This window comes from Theropithecus gelada, chromosome 3, assembly GCF_003255815.1.
Source record: "Theropithecus gelada isolate Dixy chromosome 3, Tgel_1.0, whole genome shotgun sequence".
Taxonomy (NCBI): domain Eukaryota; kingdom Metazoa; phylum Chordata; class Mammalia; order Primates; family Cercopithecidae; genus Theropithecus; species Theropithecus gelada.
The window spans coordinates 56,942,753-56,964,963 of record NC_037670.1 but is presented as its reverse complement, the minus strand read 5'-3'; the positions used below and the strand labels follow the sequence as shown (position 1 = coordinate 56,964,963).

The 22,211-nt window shown below is 47.5% G+C and overlaps 1 pseudogene; it reads right to left on the bottom strand.

Annotated features, from left to right (window-relative positions):
• Positions 1–934: 934 nt before the first annotated feature.
• Positions 935–21,824, bottom strand: LOC112621617 (annotated as a pseudogene).
• Positions 21,825–22,211: the final 387 nt, after the last annotated feature.

Sequence of the window (22,211 nt, the reverse complement as noted above, 5' to 3'; positions counted from 1 at the left end):
ATGTTTTTTAGTAGAGATGGGGTTTCACCATGCTAGCCAGGATGTTCTCGATCTCCTGACCTCGTGATCCGCCCGTCTTGGCCTCCCAAAGTGCTGGGATTACAGGTGTGAGCCACCACACGCAGCCTCATTTTTCTTTTGTCTGCTCTAACTGTATTTTCAAATAGCTTTCTTCAAGTTCACTAATTTTTTCTTCTGCTTGACCAGTTCTGCTGTTAAGAGACTCTAATGCATTCTTCAGTATGTCAATTAAATTTTTCAGTTTCAGTATTTCTGCTTGATTTTTAAAAATTATTTTAATCTCTTTGGTAAATTTGTCTAATGTGATTCTGGATTTCTTTTCTCTGTTATCTTGATTTTCATTGAGCTCTTCTAAAACAGCTATTTTGAGTTCTCTGAAAGGTTACATATCTCTGTCCTGAGATGTGTGATTGGGATTGGTCTTTAGTGCCTTATATGGTTCATTTGGTGAGGTCATGTTTTCTGGGATGGTCTTGATGCTTGTCATTGTTCATCTATATGTGGGCATTGAAGAGTTAGATATTTATTGTAGTCTTTGCATTCTGGGCTCAGTTGTGCCTGTTCTTCTTGAGAAGGTTTTCTAAGTATTCAAAGGGAATTTACTAGGGAGTACCCTAAGTCCAGTAACACTGATTCTAGCAGACTCATACTGCCTCAGTGGTCTTGGATAATATCTGCCACAACACTCCAGCCTGGATGACACAGCAAGACTCTGTCTCAAAAAAAAATGAAAGAAAGAAAAAGAAAACCACAATTTGGGTGAGTAGGTATTTGGTCCCCTGAACTGTCCGGGTATGGACGGCCCTCCCATTGGACTGGGACAAGAGGCTGATCTTGAACAGCATACGCCCACCCCAGCCAGCCACCTGCCTGGGTCTCCTTCCCGATCCAGCCCATAGCAGGCAGGGGGCACTCACTGGAAGTAGTAGCCGGCAGATTCCAGGTAGGATGCAGGCTCGTTGGCCATAGACCACTTCACCACAGCATGGTGGTTCTTGTCCCTGCACACCAGTTCCTCCATCAGCCACGTGTGTTGATGCATAGACACAATTGAAGAGCTGCCTGCGGGCCAGGAGGAAAGGGACAGAGGGTCACAGTGCGGCCCATGGGCTGGGCAGGTGGAGCGGGGGCGTGGTGGGGACTCATGGCAGCACCAGGCCCACGGTGGGACACTACTCATTGATGACCACAATCCCATAGCAGTCACATATCTGCAGCACTTCCTCCACCTAGGGGTAGTGGCTGGTGTGGAAGGTGTTGGCACCAAGCCAGAGAAGCAGGCTGAAGTCTTTCACCAGCAGTGGCCAGTCGAAGCCCTTCCCTCGCATCTAGGAGACAGCAGAGCCAAATGACCCTTTCCCTGTCGAAGCTGCACTTCCTCCGAGAGCCAGGACCCTGGAGAGCCACCCCATGAGCCCCCTCTCCAGCCCAAGCACCGGCACCACCATGGGGCAGTTTGGAGCCATTTGCCTCATTGCCCTGAGCTGCCCTCAACTGCGGGACACAGGGAAGGCGAAAGTGGAAGGTGACCAGAAGCCCCCACGAAGACCCAGGGGCACAAATGCAGGTCTGCATCCTCGTGCTTGTTGATGCTGTGGAAATAGAAAGGTTTCCCATTGATGAGGAACTGGCTCTCAATAACAGCCACAGTGCAGATCTCCACAGGGAGTGTGTAGAAGTCAGACACAGGCCCCAGTGACGTCTGTGCAGTCAGCCGCACCTACGACAGCCAAAGCGCCAGGTGTGAGCACCCGACAGCCTGAGCCCCATCCGGCCCGCCCTCCGGCAGGAAAGCCCCTCGTGTACCCCAGCAGCTGCCTCAGGGCTGCAAGCAGAGAGATGCAGCAAACAGAGGCTCTGCCTTTCCCTGGCTGACCCTGGGACCTGTCCTTCAAATCCAGGCCTTCCCCTTGACCAGATGAGGTGGCTCATGCCTAGAGTTCCCATGCTTTGGGAGGCTAAGGGAGGAGGATCACTTCAGTCCAGGAGTTCAAGACCAGCTTGGCAACAGAGTAAGACCCCCATCTCTAAAAAAGAATTTTTTTTTTTTTTAAGACAGTCTCACTCTGTTGCCAAGGCTGGAGTGCAGTGGCGTGATCTCAATTCACTGCAGCCTCTGCCTCCCAAGTTCAAGCAATTCTCCTGCCTCAGCCTCCTTAGTAGCTGGGATTACAGGTGTGCACCACTGTGCCCAGCAAATTTTCGTATTTTTAGTAGAGACAGGGTTTCACCATGTTGGCCAGCCTGCTTTCAAACTCCTGGCCTCAAGTGATCCACCCGCCTCGGCCTCCCAAAGTGCTGAGATTACAGGTGTGAGCCACCATGCCTGGCCTACAAAAAATTTTTTTATATTAGCCAGGCATAGTGGCATGTGCTTGTAGTCCCAACTACTCAGGAGGCCAAGGTAGGATTGCTGCAGTCTGGGAGCTCAAGGCTGCAGTGAGCTGTAATCAGGCCATTGCACTCCAGCCTGGGTGACAGAGTGAGACCATCTCAAAACAAACAAACAAAAACCTGGGCTTCCCACCAAGGGTGGGAAACATCAGAAAGCTCAGAGAAAAGCACCTGCCTGTTCACCTGTCCTGGGCTCCTGCTGAAGCCAGGGCCACCAAATGGGAGCAAAAGACCTCCCTTAAGCGAGTCCCAGCCATCATTACCTCCAACGAGTATAGATAGGTCGAGCATTCGTGCATCAAGTACGGCCACAAGAGGCTGGCAACTGGCACCTTCAGCTGGCCCTGGGTCCTCACTTCATTGACCATGACTTTGTTTTCTGCATCCAAAAGACGCACTTCCAACTCAAACTGTTTACTGCACTTGACGGAGATCTGGTCATTCACTGGCCCTACAGGAGGCAAGAGAGACCAGAGCTGAGGGAGGAATATGGCCTGGGCCACACAAACAGGAGTACCCCACAGCCACCACTCCCAGGCAGCCATTTGTTTCTGTTGCTTTTTTTTTAATATAAATTTTTTTTTTTTTTTTTGAGACAGAGTCTCTCTCTGTCCCCCATATTGGGAGTTCAGTGGTGTGATCTCGGCTCACTGCAACCTCCATCTCCAGGATTCAGGTGATTCTCCTGCCTCAGCCTTCCAAGTACCTGGGATTATAGGTGCGCACCACCATGCCTGGCTAATTTTGTATTTTTAGTAGAGATGGAGTTTTGCCATGTTGGCCAGGCTGGTCTCCAACACGTGACCTCAGGTGATCCTCCCGCCTCAGCCTCCCAAATTGCTAGGATTACAGGTGTGAACCACCGTGTCTGGTGCCTTTTCTTTTAATTGAAAAAAAAATTTTTTTTGGCCAGGCGCAGTGGTCACACCTGTAATCCCAACACCTGGGGAGGCTGGGGTGGAAGGATTGCTTGAGCCCAAGAGTTCAAGACCAGCCTGGGTAACATAAGAAAAGCACTTCTTCCCTAAAAATACAAAAAATTAGCCAGGTGTGGTGGTGCATGCCTGCAGTCCCAGCAGCCCCAGAAGCCGCAGCTACTTGGGAGGCTGAAGTAGGAAGAATGCTTGAGACAGGAGTTCAGGGCTGCAGTGAGCTATGATCTTCAGGCAGGGTAGGTAGTGAAGGAAGGGACTATGTGCCAACCACGGCGCTGAGACATGTGTAAACAAGCAAGTACAGCTACTGCACATGTGCACCAAGAGGATGACCCAGAACGTGCTTAGAGTAACACCTCTTCCCAGCTCCTTAAGAATTTATCAAGTAAGACCCTCAGAAAGGGAGTTTCGCCAGTAATAATCAGCGCCGTCTCATCCTTACGAGCAGCCTGCCCTGAATTCTTTCTCTCAGGGTGAACCGTGTATTTTACACTTCATTATTTTTTTTTTTTTTTGAGAAGAGGTCTCGCTCTGTCACCCAGGCTGGAGTGCAGTGTTGCAATCTCAGCTCACTGCCACCTCCATATCCCGAGTTCAAGCAATTCTCCCATCTCAACCTCCCGAGTAGCTGGTATTACAGCAACACGCCACCATGCCCAGCTAATGTTGGCCAGGCTGGTTTGAAATCCTGAGCTCAAGTGATCCACCCGCCTCGGCCTCTGAACGTGCTGGGATTACAGGCATGAGCCACTGCGCCCAGGCTATTCTGTATTTAACTGTTGAAACACTTTTTCCATTGCAATAAATTGCTCTATGCTGCATCACCTTTGCTGTGACTTTTGTTTAAATTCTTATTTACTTATTTATTTCACTTATTTTTCTTGAGACAGGGTCTCACTATGTTGCCCAGGTGTATCTTGAACTTTCAGCTCAAGCGATTCGCCCACCTTGGCCTCCCAAAGTGCTTGTGGTGACAGGCATTAGCCACCACACCCAGCCTAAATTCTTTTTTTTTTTTCACTATACTTTAAGTTGTAGGGTATATGTGCACAACGTGCAGGTTACATATGTATACATGTGCCATGTTGGTGTGCTGCACCCATTAACTTGTCATTTACATTAGGCATATCTCCTAATGCTATCCCTCCCCCATCCCCACAATAGGCCCCGGTGTGTGATGTTCCCCTTCCTGTGTCCAAGTGATCTCATCATTCAATTCCCACCTATGAGTGAGAACATGAGGTGTTTGGTTTTCTGTTCTTGCGATAGTTTGCTGAGAATGATGGTTTCCAGTTGCATCTATGTCCCTACAAAGGACATGAACTCATCCTTTTTTATGGCTGCATAGTATTCCGTGGTGTATATGTGCCACATTTTCTTAATCGAGTCTGTCACTGATGGACATTTGGGTTGATTCCAAGTCTTTGATATTGTGCATAGTGCTGCAATAAACATACGTGTGCATGTGTTGTTATAGCAGCATGATTTATAATCCTTTGGGTATATACCCAGTAATGGGATGGCTGGGTCAAATGGTATTTCTAGTTCTAGATCCTTGAGGAAGCGCCACACTATTTTCCATAATGGTTGAACTAGTTTACAGTTCCACCAACAGTGTAAAAGTGTTCCTGTTTCTCCACATCTTCTCCAGCACCTGTTGTTTCCTGATTTTTTAATGATTGCCATTCTAACTGGTGTGAGATGGTATCTTATTGTGGTTTTGATTTGCATTTCTCTGATGGCCAGTGATGATGAGCATTTTTTCATGTGTCTGTTGGCTGTATGAATGTCTTCTTTTGAGAAGTGTCTGTTCATATCCTTTGCCCACTTTTTGATGGGGTTGTTCGCTTTTTTCTTGTAAATTTGTTTGAGTTCTTTGTAGGTTCTGGATATTGGCCCTTTATCAGATGAGTAGATTGCAAAAATTTTCTCCCATTCTGTAGGTTGCCTGTTCACTCTGATGGTAGTTTCTTTTGCTGTGTAGAAGCTCTTTAGTTTAATTAGATCCCATTTGTCAATTTTGGCTTCTGTTGCCATTGCTTTTGGTGTTTTAGACATGAAGTCCTTGCCCATGCCTGTGTCCTGAATGGTATCACCTAGGTTTTCTTCTAGGGTTTTTATGGTTTTAGGTCTAACATTTAAGTCTCTAATCCATCTTGAATTAATTTTCGTATGAGGGGTGAGGAAAGCATCCAGTTTCAGCTTTCTACTTATGGCTAGCCAATTTTCCCAGCAGCATTTATTAAATAGTGAATCCTTTCCCCATTTCTTGTTTTTGTCAGGTTTGTCAAAGATCAGATGGCTGTAGATGTGTGGTATTATTTCTGAGGGCTCTGTTCTGTTCCATTGGCCTATCTCTGTTTTGGTGCCAGTACCATGCTGTTTTGGTTACTGTAGCCTTGTAGTATAGTTTGAAGTCAGGTAGCGTGATGCCTCCAGCTTTGTTCTTTTGGTTTAGGATTGTCTTCGCAATGCAGGCTCTTTTTTTGGTTCCATATGAACTTTAAAGCAGTTTTTTCCAATTCTGTGAAGAAACTCATTCGTAGCTTAATGGGGATGGCATTGAATCTATAAATTACCTTGGGCAGTATGGCCATTTTCACGATATTGATTCTTCCTGTCCATGAGCATGGTATGTTCTTCCATTTGCTTGTGTCCTCTTTTATTTCACTGAGCAGTGGTTTGTAGTTCTCCTTCACATCCCTTGTAAATTGGATTCCTAGGTATTTTATTCTCTTTGAAGCAATTGTTAATGGGAGTTCATTCATGATTTGGCTCTCTGTTTATCTGTTACTGGTGTATAAGAATGCTTGTGATTTTTGCACATTGATTTTGTATCCTGAGACTTTGTTGAAGTTGCTTATCAGCTTAAGGAGATTTTGGGCTGAGACGATGGGGTTTTCTAAATATACAATCATGTCATCTGCAAACAGGGACAATTTGACTTCTTTTCCTAATTGAATACCCTTTCTTTCTTTCTCTTGCCTGATTGCCCTAGCCAGAACTTCCAACACTCTGTGGAATAGGATTGGTGAGAGAGGGCATCCGTGTCTTGTGCCAGTTTTCAAAGGGAATGCTTCTAGTTTTTGCCCATTCAGTATAATATTGGCTGTGGGTTTGTCGTAAATAGCTCTTATTATTTTGAGATACGTTCCATCAATACCGAATTTATTGAGAGTTTTTAGCATGAAGGGCTGTTGAATTTTGTCAGAGGCCTTTTCTGCATCTACTGAGATAATCATGTAGTTTTTGTCTTTGGTTCTGTTTATATGCTGGATTACATTTATTGATTTGCATATGTTGAACCAGCCTTGCATCCCAGGGATGAAGCCCACTTGATCGTGGTGGATAAGCTTTTTGATGTGCTGCTGGCTTAAATTCTTTTAAACTTAGAACTGCAGCCCCACAACAGCTGTCAATAATCTCACCACCACACCAAGCCTAAATTCTTTTTTTTTTTTTTGAGACGGAGTCTCGCTCTGTCACCCAGGGTGGAGTGCAGTGGCTCAATCTCGGCTCACTGCAAGCTCCGCCTCCCAAGTTCACGCCATTCTCCTGCCTCAGCCTCCTGAGTAGCTGGGACTACAGGCGCCCACCACCACGCCCGGCTAATTTTTTTTGTATTTTTTAGTAGAGACGGGGTTTCACCGTGTTAGCCAGGATAGTCTCGATCTCCTGACCTCGTGATCCGCCCGTCTCAGCCTCCCAAAGTGCTGGGATTACAGGCGTGAGCTACCACGCCCGGCCCTAAATTCTTTTAAACTTAGAACTGTGGCTCCACAACAGTTGTCAATAATCTCACCACTGCACTCCAGCCTGGGCCACAGGGCAAGGCCTCCTCTCAAAAAAAGAAAAAGATACATTTTTAAAAAGTAAAAAAAAAACTTTAAAAAATTTTTTTTCTAAAAGACAGGGTATCTCAGCTGGGAGTGGTGACTCACGCCTGTAATCTTACACTTTGGGAGGCCAAGGCAGGTGGATCACCTGAGGTCTTGAGTTCAAGACCAGCCAGGCTAGCATGGTGAAACCCCGTATCTACTAAACAAATTCAAAAATTAACCAGGCATGGTGGCAAGTGCCTGTAATCCCAGCTACTCGGGAGGCTGAGGCAGGAGAATCGCTTGAATCCGGGAGGTAGAGTTGCAGTGAGCCAAGATTGCACCACTGCCCTCCAGCCTGGGCAACAGTGAGACCCTGTCTCAAAAAATAAAGGGTCTCCCTCTGTTGCCCAGACTGGAGTGCAGTGGCGCGGTCATAGCTCACTGCACCCTTGACCTCCCAGGCTCAAGTGATTCTCCTACCTCAGCAGCTGGGACTACCAGCATGCATCACTACGCCTGGCTAATTTTTTAATTTTTTGTGGTGATGGTCTCGCTATGTTACCCAGGCTGGTTTTGAACTCCTGGCCTCAAGTGATCCTCCTACCAGGGCCTCCTTGCAAAGAGCTGAGAGGACAGGCATGAGCCACCATGCCCGAACCCCCGAAGCTGCCTGTTCCTTGAGCACGATGTGTAGCAAGGGGAGCTGGAGTGAGAGCAGCACCATGGAGAAGGGACAGGATCGCCACCCTGAGCTGTGTGACGTTAGGCCAGACCCTTCTTCTCCAAGCGAGGTCAAACACATGGGTGATTTCGGGAGCCTGTGCCTGCTCAGACAGCCTGGATTTAGCTTCTTAGGTGGATGGGAACCTGTGAGGGTTTGGAGATGCTGGGAGAACTTTTTCCTGGGAGAGCTTTCCAAACAGAAAACAAACAGAACCACCCTGGGCCCCACTGAGGGAGGATCCTACCAGAAGCCCTCACCACTGTTGTGCTCCACGCCGGTGGTGATGGTGATGTCATCGATGTAGGTGGTGGGTGTCATGTACAGAAGCACCAACCGCTGCAGTCCCGCGTAGTTGTAGAAGTCAAAGTCTGTTTTCTGGACAAAGTAACCCTTGGGATACCTAGCGTGGGAGTTCTGAGGTTTGCTGGGCCCTTACCCTGGGTCCCTTGACCTCAGCTCACTGGCCTCCCCAGATCCAGGGCTTCCACTCTGCGAAGGCCACCCTGTGCCTAGCAGGAAGACCACGGGGTGGGACGGGAAGGTGGGTGTGTGCGGTGGAGACAGGATGGTACCCACTTGGAGGTGCTGGTCATGTAGCGGATGGTCCCTGGTGGCAGGGTGGAGGGCGTGAGGATGTTGTTGATGGCAATAGTGATGCAGAGGCAGGAGGGCAGGGGCCCAACCTCGACCGGGCTGCTGATGTCAGCCCCTCATGCTCTAGCGCGTCGATCCTATTCACCCACTGCAGACACAGGAGATACGGGGAGGGCATGGCAGGTCAGGGCAAGAGGCGGGGCCCTGCTATTGGGCACTCCCTCACATAACCTGCAGCATGGGGCTCAGGGGTCTGCCAGCCAGGCAGGAAGGATGACATCCCAATGGGGTAGATCAGGCCACCTATCCCCCTATACAGGGCACAGCCCCCAGGGTAGCGCAGGGTCCCCCACCATCCCACCGCAGGAGACAGCCTGTGAGTGGCAGTTGGGGTCCCATGCTGTTCAGCAGCCGTGCCCACTCAACCCACCCTGCCTGCTCCTGGCTGCACTGACCACGATGGCATAGGAGTGGGCAGTGCCAATCCTCAGCACCACTCGTGCGCAGATCCTGGGTCCATTGCTCTGGCAGGGTCACCTCCCCTTCGTACCACACCTACCTGAAAAAATGCCACAACCACTAGTCCTGGCCGATGTCATTGAAGCTAGAGGGAACCCACATGTCCAGGGTGGGGCCCAACTGCAGAGAGAAGAGCCAGGTTCAGCTCCTAGGCCCCCAAAGGGATCCAGGACAAGTATGCTGCACAGCTGTGCCCCCAGGCCTAGTGTAAGCCCTGACACATAGCGGGGAATCTTGGCGGAATGGACAGATAACTTGCTGATGACAGGTGAACTGCCAGGGTGGTTTGTGCACCTGGGTCAGTGGGGCCAGGAGTTCCTCCTCGGAGTGGATGGGGCCCAATATCTCCCGAGACAAGTGAGAGCCCAGGGACTCATCCCAGCCCGAGGCAAGAGGATTCAGACCCGTGACTAAGAGGCAGATGACCCACTGCCTGTCACAGGGAGGAAGGCTGGTTGGGGGGATGGGGGGCTTTGCTTAAGACACTGTGAGTGGGGCGCACACTGGCACTCAGCCCTCTCCTCTCTTCCTCCTGTACTGAATGCCATAAAGTCAGAAAAAGAGGATGCAGACCGGCCGGGCGCGGTGGCTCAAGCCTGTAATCCCAGCACTTTGGGAGGCTGAGACGGGTGGATCACAAGGTCAGGAGATCGAGACTATCCTGGCTAACACGGTGAAACCCCGTCTCTACTAAAAAATACAAAAAAAAAAACTAGCCGGGCGATGTGGCGGGCGCCTGTAGTCCCAGCTACTCAGGAGGCTGAGGCAGGAGAACGGCGTGAACCCGGGAGGCGGAGCTTGCAGTGAGCTGAGATCCGGCCACTGCACTCCAGCCTGGGCGACAGAGCGAGACTCCGTCTCAAAAAAAAAAAAAAAAGAGGATGCAGACCAGGCAAAAGCAGCCCAGACTTGGTGCCACTTCTCTGCTGACTACATCCAAGTCAGGAGGGGACCAGGGGTGGTGTCCTTGGTCTGATGTCACATCCTGTCCTCTATCAGAACCTTGAAAACCAAGGGACCTTCCTGCCTCGGCAGAGTTGACCTCAGGATGCCTAAACTGTCCCCTCCTCCCGATCCCTTGGCCCAGCTCTGTGCGGCACGTGCCGCTCTGGCCAGATGGGTGTCTGGGTGGCTCATGCCTGTAATCAGCACTTTGGGAGGTCAACGTGGGAGGATGGTTTGAGGTCAGGAGTTTGAGACCAGCCTGGACAATGTAGTGAGACCCTATATCTTAAAAAAAAAAAGGCTTTTTGTTTTTCTTTTTTGGGACAAGAGTCTCACTCTGTCGCCCACGCTAGAAGTAGCATGATCTCGGCTCACTGCAACCTCTGCCTCCTGGGTTCAAGCAATTCTTCTCCCTCAGCCTCCCAAGTAGCTGCGATTACAGACATGTGCCACCACACCTGGCTAATTTTGTAGTTTTAGTAGAGATGGGGTTTCACCATGTTGGGTGACCTGGTCTTGAACTCCCGACCTCATGTGATCTGCCCACCTCGGCCTCCCAAAGTACTGGGATTACAGGCTTGAGTCACAGTGCCCGGCCCAGGCAAATTTTTAAAAACATTTATTTTAGAAATGGGATCTCACTATGTTGCTCAATGTGGTCTCAAACGATCTTTTTTTTAATGAGATGGAGTCTTGCTGTCACCCAGGCTGGAATGCAATGGTGTGATCTCGGCTCACTGCAACCTCCACCTCCTGGGTCAAGCAATTCTCCTGCCTCAGCCTCCCAAGTAGCTGGGATTACAGGCAGCCATCACCACGCCTGGCTAATTTCTGTATTTTTAGTAGAGATGGGGTTTTGCCCTATTAGGCTGGTCTCGAACTCCTGACCTCGTGATCCGCCACCAAGCCCAGCCCTCCAAAGATCTTTCCACCTCAGTCTCCCAAGTAGCTGGGACTCCAGGCATGTGCCACCACACCTGGCCAAGTTTTGTAATGTGTTTCCAGTCTTTATAACATTAGGATCTTGGACTTAGGCGTCCCAGTTCCCATGATCATGGTAAGCAGAGTACTTTTTTTTTTTAAATTATCTTTTTTTTTTTTTTTTTTGGCTGGGCATAGTGACTCATGCCTGTAATCTCAGCACTTTGGGAGGCTGAGCTCAAGATTGCTTGAGCTCAGGAGTTTGAAACTGGCCTAGGCAACATAGCAAAACTCCACCTCTAAAAAAATACAAAGATTAGCCAGGCGTGGTGGCACATACCTGCAGTCCCAGCTACTTGGGAGGCTGATGTGGGAGGATTGCTTGAGCATGAGAGGTTGAGGCTGCAGTGAGCTGTCATCATACCACTGTACTGCAGCCTGGGGGACAGAGCAAGACCCTGTCTCAAAAATAAAAATAAAAATAAAAAAATATATATATATGGGTAGTACAGGAAGAAGTAACATTAGAAGTCTGGGTGCAGTGGCTCATGCTTGCAATACCAGCATTTTGGGAGGCTAAGGCAGGCAGATCACCTGAGGTCAGGAGTTCAAGACCAGCCTGGCCAACATGGCAAAATCCCGTCTCTACTAAAATACAAAAAATTAGCCTGTTGTGGTGGCACACACCTATAATCCCAGCTACTCAGGAGGCTGAGGCAGGGAAATCACTTGAATCCCAGAGGCAGAGGTTTCAGTGAACCGAGACTGCAACACTACGCTCCAGCCTGGGTGACAGAGCAAGACTCTGTCTCAAAAACAAACAAACAAACAAAAAGAGAAAAAAGAAATAATATTGGATATATATGGACCCAGAAGCTCATGTGTGTGAAGTATTTCGAGTCATCAGAGAAGTACAATTGTAAGCATATAATTTCATTCTTGTTGATACCTCGTCGTAATGTATCATCACTCCTAACAGAATGGCCTCAATCATTTGGTGTGTGAGATCTCACACACACACAGTTTTTGTTTTGTTTTGTTCACATGTTTTAGAGACAGGGATGTGCTCTGGCACCCAGACTGGAGTGCAATGGTGCAATTATAGCTTACTGCAGCCTCCAACTCCTGGATTCAAGCAACCCTGCTGCCACAGCCTCCTGAGTAGCTGGACACAGGTGCATGCCACCATATCTGGCTAACTTTTTTAAAATAGAGTTTGCATTTTTATGAGAATTATGTGCACTAGAAGTTATTACAATTCTTGTGTTTATAGGGTACAAACTTGTACCAGTACTATAAACAATGATAATATCTTTTCATGAAGTCACAGCCCAGTATATCAGTTCACACTTTTTTTGAGATGGAATCTCACTCTGCCTCCCAGGCTGGAGTACAATGGCACAATTTTGGCTTACTGCAACCTCCAACTCCTGGATTCAAGCGATTCTCCTGCCTCAGCTTCCCAAGTAGCTGGGATTACAGGCACGCAACACCACACCCGGCTAATTTTTGTATTTTTAGTAGAGACCGTGTTTCACCATGTTAGCCAGGCTGGTCTTGAACTCCTGACCTCAAGTGATCCATCCGCTTCAGCCTCCCAAAGTGCTGGGATTACAGGCGTGAGCCACCACACGCAGCCAATTTTTTTTTTTTCTTGGAGACAGATCTCACTCTGTTGCCCTGGCTGGAATACAGTGGCACCATCACATCTCACTGCAGCCTCGACCTTCCAGGCTCAAGTGATCCTCCCATCTCAGCCTCCCAAGTAGCTGGGACCACATGCATATACTACCATGTCCTGCTCATTTTAAAATTTTTGGGTGACATTTTGGGGTCTATGTTGCTCAGGCTGGTCTGTCTGAAACTTTTTGGCTCAAATGATCCTCCCACCTCACCTCCCAAAGCGCTGGGATTAAAGGCGTGAGCCACCCTGCCTGGTCTCTTGGTGCACTTGAAATATAATTCATACTCCTGGCCGGGCGCGGTGGCTCAAGCCTGTAATCCCAGCACTTTGGGAGGCCGAGATGGGCGGATCACGAGGTCAGGAGATCGAGACCATCCTGGCTAACACGGTGAAACCCTGTCTCTACTAAAAATACAAAAAAAAAAAACTAGCCGGGCGAGGTGGCAGGCGCCTGTAGTCCCAGCTACTCAGGAGGCTGAGGCAGGAGAATGGCGTGAACCCGGGAGGCGGAGCTTGCAGTAAGCTGAGATCCGGCCACTGTACTCCAGCCTGGGCGGCAGAGCAAGACTCCGTCTCAAAAAAAAAAAAAAAAATACAAAAATTAGGCGGGCGTGGGGGCTGGCGCTTGTAATCCCAGCTACTTGGGAGGCTGAGGCAGGAGAATCCCTTGAACCCAGGAGGTGGAGGTTGCAGTGAGCCGAGATAGCACCACTGCACTCCAGCCTGGGCAACAGAGTGAGACTCCATCTCAAAAATTTTTTCAAAAGCCAGGCACGGTGGCTCACACTTGTAATCCCAGCACTTTGCGAAGCCGAGGCAGGTGGATCACCTTAGGTCAGGAGTTCGAGATCAGGCTGGCCAACATGGTGAAACCTTGTCTCTACTAAAAATACAAAAATTAGCCAGGCGTGGTGGCGGGCGACTATAATCCCAGCAATTCGGGAGGCTGAGGAAGGAGAATTGCTTGAACCTGGGAGGAAGAGATTGTGGTGAGCCGAGACACTGCCATTGCACTCCAGCCTGGGCAACAAGATTGAAACTCCATGTCAAAAAAAAAAAAAGAAAAAGAAAACATTTTGTAGTCAGGGTCTCACTATATTGCCTAGGCTGGCCTTGAAATGCTGGCCTCAAGCAATCCTTCCAGCTCAGCCTCCCAAAGTGTTGAGGTTACAGGCATGAGCCACCATGCCTGGCCTCACACTTTCAAATTTATGCCTGAAGAAGGAATTGACAGAGTCATGGGTTTTATTATGCACTCATACAGAGAGAGAAAAGCAAATTGCTAACTTTCATCCTCTGTGTTTATATACATATATATGAAATGTAGTTTTTATTTTTTTTATTTATTTATTTTGAGACAGAGTCTCACTCTGTCACCCAGGCTGGAGTGCAGTGGCATGATCTTAGTTCACAGCAACCTCTGCCTCCCTGATTGAAGTGATTATCCTGCCTCAGCCTCCCGAGCAGCTGGGACTGCAGGCACATGTGACCACGCCTGGCTAATTTTTTGCATTTTTAGTAGAGACAGGGTTTCACTATGTTGGCCAGGCTGGTTTTGAACTCCTGGCCTCAGGTGATCCATCCCACAGTGCTGGGATTACAAGCATGAGCCACTGCACCTAGCGGCGGAGTTCCTTATATTTAGAAAACAAAATAGTAAAAACCAGCAACGTTCCAAAACAATAACCACAGTTATGCTTTATTAGTTCATTCAGTCCCGTGTAATTAATTCTTGTTCTGCTTGGTCTTGTGTTAGCAGTTTCATGAATGTCAGCTTCTCCGCTAGAGAACTGGGAATTCTTAGTTCATTGATAGGATCTCAAAGTTATTAAAACTATCTTGTCATTAAGCATTTTGTAGCTGAAACTACAGGATTGCAACACCACACCCAGCTAATTTTATTTGGTTTTTTTGACAGGCTGGAGTGCAGTGGTGCAGTTTTGGCTCACTGCAACCTCCGCCTCCCAGGCTCAAGCAGTCCTCCATCTCAGCCTCCTGAGGAGCTGGGATTACAGGCATGCACCAACATACCTGGCTAATTTTTAAATTTTTTGTAAAGACAGGGTCTCACTGTGTTGCCCAAGTTGTCTTGAACTCCTGGACTCTTGAACAATCCGCCTACCTCGGCCTTCCAAAGTGCTGGGATTACAGGCATGAGCCACTGGACCGGCCTATACAACGTTTTATATTCTTACAAGTTTCTTTCCTTCTACATTTTCCACTTTCTCATTCTGGAACAATTCATTCTACTTTGTGACAAAATGATTCTTTTTTTTTTTTTTTTTTTTTTTTATTTTTAATTTCACTTTTTGCCCCAGCTGAAGTTCAGTGGGATGATCTCAGCTCACTGTAACCTCTGCCTCCTGGGTTCAAGCAATTCTCTGTCTCAGCCTCCCGAGTAGCTGAAATTACAGGCACCTGCCACCATGCCCTGCTAATTTTTGTATTTTTAGTAAAGATGGGGTTTCACCATCTTGGCCNTTTTTTTTTTTTTTTTTTTTTTTTTTGAGATAGAGTCTCACTTTGTTGCCCAAGCTGAAGTGCAGTGGCATGATCTCAGCTCACTGTAACCTCTGCCTCCTGGGTTCAAGCAATTCTCTGTCTCAGCCTCCCGAGTAGCTGAAATTACAGGCACCTGCCACCATGCCCTGCTAATTTTTGTATTTTTAGTAAAGATGGGGTTTCACCATCTTGGCCAGGCTGGTCTTGAACTTCTGACCTTGTGAACCACCCACCTTGGCCTCCAAAAGCGCTGGAATTACAGGCATGAGCCACTGTGCTCGGCCATCTCTTTTTCATTAATGGAAACATATCCTTCATACCTCATACCTTTTCTTATAAAAAACACCCTATATTCCTTGCATACTTTTCGTACAGAGTCATTTCCTTTCACCCTTATTACATTTAGTAGGTCAATTATATATATTGATTTGAATTCTTAACCCTTCCTAGCCTCAAACTCCAGGGCTCAACAGATCATTCTGCCTTATCCTCCAGAGTAGCTGGGACTACAGGCATGCACCAGCATGCCCTAATGTTTGTATTTGTAGTAGAGATGGGGTTTCATCATGTCGGCCAGGCTGGTCTCGAACTCCTGAGTTCAGGTGATTCACCCACCTCAGCCTCCCAAAGTGCTGGGATTACAGGTGTGAACCACCATGCCCAGCTGACACCTTCCATTTTCATTGTCAATCTAATACTGGGAATCACATCTCTTCTTTTTTTCTTTTTTTGAGACAGAGTCTTGCTCTGTTGCCTAGGATGCAGTACAGTGGCACCATCTTTTCTCACTGCAGCCTCCACCTCCTGGGATCAAGCAATTCTCTTGCCTCAGCCTCCCAAGTAGCTGGGACTACAGATGCACACGACCACACCTGGCTAATGTTTGTATTTTTTTTTTTTATTAGAGTTGGCATTTCACCATGTTGGCCAGGCTGGTCTTGAACTCCTGACCTCAAGTGATCCACCTGCTTTGGCCTCTCAAAGTGCAGGGATTACAGGTGTGAGCCACCACACCTGGACCATATAGAAAGGTTTTAAAAGGCAGGGAGGCTGAGGTTACAGGCAAAGTCATCAATCAATACATAAAATGGTTTGGCCCCAAAAGGCAGGATATCTTGAAGCCTCTTGGCTAGGCTGGTCTCGAGCCCCGATCTCAGGTGATCCTGCCTCAGCTTTCCAAAGGGCTAGTATCAGGGGAAGCCACCTGCAATATTTCAACATAGGTTCTTTCTATTTTCCCTAAGTGTCGGCCGGTCTGAGAAATAAAGAGAAAGAGTACAAAGAGAGGAATCTTACAGGTGGGCCGCCAGGGGTGACATCACACATCAGTAGGTTCCGTGATGCCCACCTGAGCTGCAAAAGCAGAAAGTTTTTATTAGCGATTTTTTTTTTTTTTTTTTTTTTTTGAGACGGAGTCTCGCTGTGCTCCCAGGCTGGAGTGCAGTGGCGTGATCTCGGCTCACTGCAAGCTCCGCCTCCCGGGTTCACGCCATTCTCCCGCCTCAGCCTCCCAAGTAGCTGAGACTACAGGCGCCCACCACCACGCCCGGCTAGTTTTTTGTATTTTTAGTAGAGACAGGGTTTCACCATGTTAGCCAGGATAGTCTCGATCTCCTGACCTCATGATCCACCCGCCTCGGCCTCCCAAAGTGCTGGGATTACAGGCTTGAGCCATCGCGCCCGGCCTATTAGCGATTTTAAAAGGGAAGGGGGTATACGAACAGGGAGTAGGTCACAAAGATTACATGCTTCTGAGGCCAACAAAGATCACAAGGCAAAGAGCAAAATTAGAATTACTGATAAGGGTCTATGTTCAGCTGTGCACGTATTGTCTTGATAAACAAACAACAGAAAACAGGGTTCGAGAGCAAAGAAACGGTCTGACCTCAAATTCACCAGGATGGGTTTTTTTCCCCACCCTAATAAGCCTGAAGGTACTGCAGGAGACCAGGGTGTATTTCAGTCCTTATTTCAACCGCATAAGACAGACACTCCCAGAGTGACCGTTTATAGACCTCCCCCCAGGAATGCAATTCTTTTCCTAGGGTCTTAATATATTCCTTACTAGGAAAAGAATTTAGCGATATCTCTCCTACTTGCACGTCCGTTTATAGGCTCTCTGCAAAAAGAAAAATATGGCTCTTTTTGCCCAACCCCACAGGCAGGCAGACCTTATGGTCATCTTCCCTTGTTCCCTAAAATTGCTATTATTCTGTTCTTTTTCAAGGTGCACTGATTTCATATTGTTCAAAGACACACGTTTTATAATCAGATTTCATATTGTTCAAACACATATGTTTTACAATCAATTTGTACAGTTAATGTAATCATCACAGGGTCCTGAGGTGACGTACATCCTCAGTTTACAAAGATAACAGGATTAGGAGACTAAAGTAAGACAGGCATAAGAAATTATAAGAGTATTATTAGAGAAGTGATAAATGTCCATGAAATCTTCACAATTTTTGTTTCTTCTGCTGTGGCTCCAGCCAGTCCCTCCGTTTGGGGTCCCTGACTTCCTGCAACATGCTAGGATTACAGGTGTGAGCCACCATGCCTGGTGAAACCCTGTCCCTACTAAAAATACAAAAATTAGCCAGGTATGGTGACAGGCACCTGTAATCCCAGCTACTCAGGAGCCTAAGGCAGGAGTACCGCTTGAATGTGGGAGGCAGAGGTTTGCAGTGAGCCGATGTTGCACCATTGCACTCCAGCCTGGGCAACAAGAGTGAAACTCTGTCTCAGAAAAAAAAAAAAAAAAAAGAAAAAAAAGAAAAGGCATAAGTGACTATTCCTCTACCCTTCCCCCAGATGCACATTGTGTATTTGGTGAAAGGCTGATCAAAGGCTGGGCATGGTGGCTCACGCCTGTAATCCCAGTACTTCAGGAGGCTGAGGTAGGTGCACCACCTGCGGTCAGGGGTTTGAGAACAGCCTGACCAAGATGGTGAAACCCCATCTCTACTAAAAATACAAAAATTAGCCAGGCATGGTGGCACACACCTGTTATCCCAGCTCTTTGGGAAGCTGAGGCAGGAGGATTGCCTGAATCTGGGGACTGGATGTGGCAGTGAGCCAACTTTGAACCACTGCACTCCAGCCTGGGCAAGAGAGTGAGACTCCATCTAAAAAACAAACAAACAAAAAAACCCACAAACAAACAAACAAAAAATGTATGGCTTCAATAGAAGCTGACCAACTGATCCCCATTCCCTATCCCCCCAGCCATAACTACAATTTTAATGAGACAAGAGACTCTAGTTAAACTTTCTCCTGATAAACGCCCACTGACCATGCACTAGTTCTGGCTGAACGACAGAAATTACACATCTGCATGCCTTTGTGTCCTGAAAAGAACGTTTGACAGATAAAATCTAACTGTACATTTAAGAGTTAAGTCTGCATCCCAAAATGAACATGAGTCCTACATTACATGCATATTTATTGGTTCAATACACATGTGTCGGGACCGCCTTCATGAATATTCACAGCTCCTCCTATAACCTGTTAAATATGTGTAACCATTCTGCTGTCAGATCACCATAGAAGCTGCGGGTACAACTGACAGTGCAGAACTTAATTATTAATCAATTTAATAATTAAGACTGAATGCTGGTCAGGCATGGGGGTTCACACCTATAATCTCAGCACTTTGGGAGGCTGAAGCAGGTGGATCACATGAGGCCAGGAGTTCGAGACCAGCCTGGCCAACTTGGTGAAACCCCATCTCTACTAAAAATTTTTTTAAAAACTTAGCCAGGCATGGTGGTGCACACCTCTAATCCCAGCTACTTGGGAGGTTGAGGCACGAGAATTGCTTGAACCCAGGAGGCAGAGGTTGCAGTGAGCCAAGATCACACCCCTACACTCCCACCTGGGCCACAGAATGAGACTCTGTCTCAAAAAAAAAAAAAAAAAAAGAAAAAAAGATTGAATGCTGTGTGTACTTCCAGGATAACTCTGAAAACATCCTCAGCCCTACAAGACATGCACAAGCAAACCAGTCCAGTACTATGTCTGATCCCACAATATCTTTAAATCAATGGCTCTCCTCATGATTTGTATCAGGCTTCCTCGTGGGAAAAGTTGCTCGTGATTATAGCCATGATTACAGGGATAGGATTATTCTTCTGCTGCAGACTGTATTGCTGTTACACACTCCCCATGACGCTCCAGCGGATCTCTTCTCTAAGTTCAGGGACTTTCAAGTGCTGTCAACTCTGGGTGGGTAAGTTCATTCCGTGGCCCCCTGACTATGCCCCTTTTCAATACGAAGTAGCCAGAATGAATCAGTTGCCTGTTTTCCATAGAGACAGAATGAAACTTGACAGTGGGGAGTTTGTAACCAGGGACCTCAGTTATTTAAATCACCCTCTTTCTTTTTCTTCCTTCCCTCCCCTCTGACTGCTTTACTCCTAACCTCTCTAGATACTCCCCTTCGGCAATGCCTGCTTATCCAATTATGCACTTAAAAAATTCCAGACCAGGTGCAGTGGCTCACACCTGTAATCCCAGGCTCACATGTGTAATCCCAGCACTTTGGGAGACCAAAACAGGAAGACTGCATGAGCCCAAGAGGTTAAGACCAGCCTGGGCAACATAGGGAGGCCCTGTCTCTACAAAAAAATTTAAAAATTAGCCAGGCATAGTGGCACATACCTGTGGTCCCATCTACTCAGGAGGCTGAGATGGGAGGATTGCTTGAGCCCAGGACGTCAAGGCTTCAGTGAGCCATGATTGCACCACTGCACTCCAGCCTGGGCGACAGAATGAGATCCTGTCAAAAAAACAAACAAGCAAGCAAACAAACAAAAAAACCAGACACTACTCTTGAAACAAATCAGGCAGGGAGCCACTGTGGAATTTTCCCACTTGGGAGGCGTTGGGCACAATTAGTCCACCACCATCAGGCCAAAGTCAGGTAATCACCAACCAGACCTCCGGAAGTTCAAATCTCCTAGATAGCCGCTGGAAGAGGATCCGCAGACCTGCACGCTGCACCCTGCACCACGCCCGCATGCCTCTCACACCAAGCTTCCCTTTAAAACTCCTACGGTGAATTTCAAAATATAAGATGGTACTTTATAACACTAGCTCACCCTCTTCTTGGTTTTCTGACTTTCCAATTAAACCTGCTTTTCCTGCCATCAACCCTCACCTCTTGTGTTCTGGCTTTTAAGTGGTGAGCAGCTGAACCTGGGTCTGGTTACAAGGCCACATCATTACCTACGTGTGCGCGTGTGTGAGTGGGCAGAATTATATGGTGACATCTGAATGGAGGAGGGATCTGCCCTCAGAACTCATTTCCTCTGTGTCTCCAGTCCCCACTGACCCTGGGAGAGACATTAGATCATAGGACAATTTACGATGTGACAGGCTGTGTGCAGGAGAACAGAGCCTCGATTCTTCACGACACCTGGAGTCTCCCTCCAGCCCAGGGCCTGCCTGACCCATGCTGGGTGATTCACAGGCACCCACATGTCCTTGACTCCCCTGATATCATTCACTGGAAACACTCAACCCTCGGCTCACTACAACCTCCACCTCCCGGGTTCAAGTGATTCTCCTGCCTCAGCCTCCCGAGTCGCTGGGATTTCAGGTGTGTGCTACTATACCCAGCTAATTTTTGTATTTTTAGTAGGGTTGGGGTTTGAGCATGTTGGCCAGGCTGGTCTTGAACGCCTGACCTCAGGTGATCCACCTGCCTTGGCATCCTAAAGTGCTAGAATTACAGGTATAAAATGTATTTTTTAATATTCAGTCCTTTTCCAGGAAAAAATACTTTAATATGGAGACTTGAGCCTACTTTATATGAAGACTTGAGCCTGATGTCATAATAATAATAATATTAAATGCAGAATAGCACAAATGGAGGTATTCTTAAGAATTCTTTTGTAATGTAAACATTCATAGCCCCAATTGGTTCATTTTGTAGATTTAGATATTCTTCCTTAAAACCAGAAATGCTTTTCTACCAAGACTTTTATTCATATGTAAAGAAATAACACCTAAGGAAACAGTGACTGAAAGATTTCATTCTAGGCAGCCTGGCAGAAAGAGACCTCGGTCACTCGGTTCTGTGGTTCCCTGATTGGTGGTGCATGAAGAAATTGCCTTATGTCTTTTATCTGTTTCAACTGCAGAACGAAAGAAGAGACATGTGAGATCTGTATGGCTTTGGATTCAGTTCCAAAGTTTGCCTCCTGGACTCAGAAACTGGCCATTGGTCTGAATTAGACTGAGAGCTGGCAGGTCACTCAGCCTTCTTTCACTTTGTAGATGATGAAAAAAAAAATTGGGAGTTCAATAAAACCGGGACTAAAATCCAGGTCTCCTGATTTTCCAAGTGAAGCCAAGATTCTGCCAGTCACCTGCTGTGTCCCTCTTACACTCCTAGAGCCTTTGCTATAAGCTATCTCCTCTCCAGCTGCCGCAAAACCGAACCCCCAGAACAGCCTTGACTTCAGACGGAAGAACTTGATTCAAATCACAGTTACCGCACATTAGCTGGGTGTCCTTGGGCAAATTGCATGCACTCTCTATGCTTTCATTCGCTCCTCTGCAAAATGGGGCTGATGATGTCTGACGTGCAGTGGTATACGTGTTTTACAGTGCCTGACATGTAGGAGCAGAGTGACAAACAGCCGTGACAATGGTGACAATGAGGAAAAATGAGAATGGTGGACTTAGACACCTGTCCAGAAACAGACCTGCACAGTGAACTCAGACAAGGGATGTCGCATGAACTTGCCTGAGCCCCACATGGAACATTTGTGGTTTTTCTGCCTTGGGATAGCAGAAGCAGTAGTTTTCCTGTCCTAGGTGTTGTCATGAATTTAATGAGCTATTGTTGGATCAATGCACCTTTGGGGGGATAGAGGAAAGCAGTAATGGCTCTTGAGATTCAGGGATTTCCCTGAGGATAGGAAGGTATTAAGTTGGTGCAAAACTAATTGCGGTTTTTGCCATTACTTTTAATGGCTTTTTTTTTTTTTTTTTTGAGGCAGAGTCTCGCTCTTGTCACCCAGGATGGAGTGCAGTGGCACCATCTCGGCTCACTGCAACCTCCGCCTCCTGCGTTCAAACGTTTCTACTGCCTCAGCCTCCCGAGTAACAGATTACAGGCACGCACCACCATGCCTGGCTAATTT